The 3,061-nt window shown below is 61.0% G+C and overlaps 1 protein-coding gene across 1 annotated transcript in view; it reads right to left on the bottom strand.

The window, feature by feature from the left end:
* LOC128685754 (uncharacterized) overlaps positions 1-104 on the bottom strand; it is a 28,463-nt gene extending 28,359 nt beyond the window's left edge. Inside the window, exon 1 of the mRNA XM_070087816.1 lies at positions 1-104. This exon is cut by the window's left edge and continues 79 nt beyond it. The gene's annotated coding sequence lies outside the window, so the exon portion shown is untranslated.
* Positions 105-3,061: the final 2,957 nt, after the last annotated feature.

The following is a 3,061-nucleotide window of genomic DNA, read 5'->3' as shown; positions in this document are numbered from 1 at the left end:
CAGGAAACACACGCCCACGCCCCTCCTCCACGCCCGCACCAAGCTACGCCCACCGCCCCCAGATGGGGACCACCCCACGCCCACCTCGCTGATCGACTCCACGCCCACCGCCACCACCACACCCGCGCCTGCAGGGAGGGAAAACACATGCGTTAGATTGAGGCGTGTGGGCGTGCGTGCGAGGGTGTGAGTGTCAGTGTGTGGGCGTGGGTGAGACACTGTGAGCGTCAGTGTGTGGGCGTGCGTGCGAGATTGTGAGTGCCAGTGTGTGGGCGTGGGTGCGAAGGTGTGAGTGTCAGTGTGTGGGCGTGGGTGCGAGGGTGTGAGTGCGTAGGCGTAGGTGCGAAGGTGAGAGTGCGTGGGCGTAGGTGCGAAGGTGTGAGTGTGTTGGCGTGGGTGCGAGGGCGTGAGTGTGTTGACGTGGGTGCGAGGGTGTGAGTGTGTTTATGTGGGTGCGACGTTGTCAGTGGGTTGACGTGGGTGCGAAGGTATGAGTGTGTTGACATGGGTGCGAGGGTGTGAGTGGGTGGGCGTGTGTGAATGTGTTGGCATGGGTACGAAGGTGTGAGTGTGTTGGCGTGGGTGCGACGTTGTGAGTGGGTTGGCGTGGGTGCTATGTTGCGAGTGTGCTGGCGTGGGTGTGAGGTTGTGAGTGTGTTGGCGTGGGTGCGAAGGTGTGAGTGTGTTGGCATGGGTGTGAGTGTGTGGGCGTGGGTGCTATGTTGCGAGTGTGTTGGCGTTGGTGCGAGGTTGTGAGTGTGTTGGCGTGGGTGCGAAGGTGTGAGTGTGCTGGCGTGGGTGCGAAGGTGTGAGTGTGTTGGCGTGGGTGCTATGTTGCGAGTGTGCTGGCGTGGGTGTGAGGTTGTGAGTGTGTTGGCGTGGGTGCGAAGGTGTGAGTGTGTTGGCATGGGTGTGAGTGTGTGGGCGTGGGTGCTATGTTGCGAGTGTGTTGGCGTGGGTGCGAGGTTGTGAGTGTGTTGGCGTAGGTGCGAAGGTGTGAGTGTGCTGGCGTGGGTGCGAGGGCGTGAGTGTGTTGTCGTGGGTGTGAGTGCGTGGGCGTAGGTGCGAAGGTGTGAGTGTGTTGGCGTTGGTGCGAAGGTGTGAGTGTGTTGGCGTTGGTGCGAGGGTGTGAGTGTGTTGACGTGGGTGCGACGTTGTGAGTGGATTGACGTGGGTGCGAAGGTGGGAGTGGGTGGGTGTGTGTGAATGTGTTGGCGTGGGTGCGATGGTGTGAGTGTCTTGGCGTAAGTGTTATGTTGCGAGTGTGTTGGCGTGGGTGCGAGGTTATGAGTGTGTTGGCGTGGGTGCGAAGGTGCGAGTGTGTTGGCGTGGGTGCGAAGGTGTGAGTATGTTGGCGTGGGTGCGAGGTTGTGAGTGTCTAAACGTGGGTGCGAGGTTGTGAGTGTGTGGGCGTGGATGCGAAGGTGTGAGTGTGTTGGCGTGGGTGCGGTGTGAGTGTGTTGGCGTGGGTGCGAAGGTGTGAGTGTGTTGGATTGGGTGCGAAGGTGTGTGTTGGCGTGGGTGCGAATGTGTGAGTGCGTTGGCGTGGGTGCGAGGTTGTGAGTGTGTGGGCGTGGGTGCGAGATTGTGAGTGTGTGGGTGTGGGTGCGAGATTGTGAGTGTGTTGGCGTGGGTGCGAGGTTGTGAGTGTGTGGGCGCGGGTGCGAGGTTGTGAGTGTGTGAGCTTGGGTGCGAGGTTTTGAGTGTGTGGGCGTGGGTGAGAGATTGTGAGCGTGTTGGCATGGGTGCGAGGTTGTGAGTGTGTGGGCGTGGGTGCGAGGTTGTGAGTGTGTGGGCGTGGGTGCGAGGTTGTGAGTGTGTGGGCGTGGGTGCGAGATTGTGATTGTGTTGGCGTGGGTCCGAGGTTATGGGTGTGTGGGCGTGGGTGCGAGGTTGTGAGTGTGTGGGCATGGGTGCGAGGTTGTGAGTGTGTGGGCGTGGGTGCGAGATTGTGAGTGTGTTGGCGTGGGTGCGAGGTTGTGAGTGTGTGGGCATGGGTGCGAGGTTGTGAGTGTGTGGGCGTGAGTGCGAGATTGTGAGTGAGTTGGCGTGGGTGCGAGGTTGTGAGTGTGTGGGCGTGGGTGCGAGGTTGTGAGTGTGTGGGCGTGGGTGCAAGGTTGCGAGTGTGTTGGCGTGGGTGCGAGGTTGTGAGTGTGTGGGCGTGGGTGCGAGGTTGTGAGTGTGTGGGCGTGGGTGCGAGGTTGTGAGTGTGTGGGCGTGGGTGCGAGATTGTGAGTGTGTTGGCGTGGGTGCGAGGTTGTGAGTGTGTGGGCGCGGGTGCGAGGTTGTGAGTGTGTGAGCTTGGGTGCGAGGTTGTGAGTGTGTGGGCGTGGGTGAGAGATTGTGAGTGTGTTGGCATGGATGCGAGGTTATGAGTGTGTGGGCGTGGGCGCGAGGTTGTGAGTGTGTGGGCGTGGGTGCGAGGTTGTGAGTGTGTGGGCGTGGGTGCGAGGTTGTGAGTGTGTGGGCGTGGGTGCGAGATTGTGAGTGTGTTGGCGTGGGTGCGAGGTTGTGAGTGTGTGGGCATGGGTGCGAGGTTGTGAGTGTGTGGGCGTGGTTGCGAGATTGTGAGTGTGCTGGCGTGGGTGCGAGGTTGTGAGTGTGTGGGCGTGGGTGCGAGATTGTGTGTGGGCGTGGGTACGAGGTTGTGAGTGTGTTGGCGTGAGTGCGAGGTTGTAAGCGTATGGGCGTGGGTGCGAGGTTGTGAGTGTGTTGGCTTGGGTGCGAGGTTGTGAGTGTGTGGGCGTGGGTGCGAGGTTGTGAGTGTGTGGGCGTGGGTGCGAGGGTGTGAGTGTGTTGACGTGGGTGCGAGGGTGTGAGTGTGTGGGCGTGGGTGCAAAGTTGTGAGTGTGTTGACGTGGGTGCGAGGATGTGAGTGTGTGGGCGTGGGTGCGACGTTGTGAGTGTGTTGACGTGGGTGCGAAGGTGTGAGTGTGTGGGCGTGGGTGCGAGGGTGTGAGTGTGTGGGCGTGGGTGCGAGGGTGTGAGTTGACGTGGGTGCGAAGGTGTGAGTGTGTGGGCGTGGGTGCGAGGTTGTGAGTGTGAGTGAGTGGGTGCAAGG

The sequence above is a fragment of the Cherax quadricarinatus genome, chromosome 23 (assembly GCF_038502225.1).
Source record: "Cherax quadricarinatus isolate ZL_2023a chromosome 23, ASM3850222v1, whole genome shotgun sequence".
In the NCBI taxonomy this organism is placed as follows: Eukaryota; Metazoa; Arthropoda; class Malacostraca; order Decapoda; family Parastacidae; genus Cherax; species Cherax quadricarinatus.
This window is presented reverse-complemented; position numbering and strand designations above follow the sequence as displayed.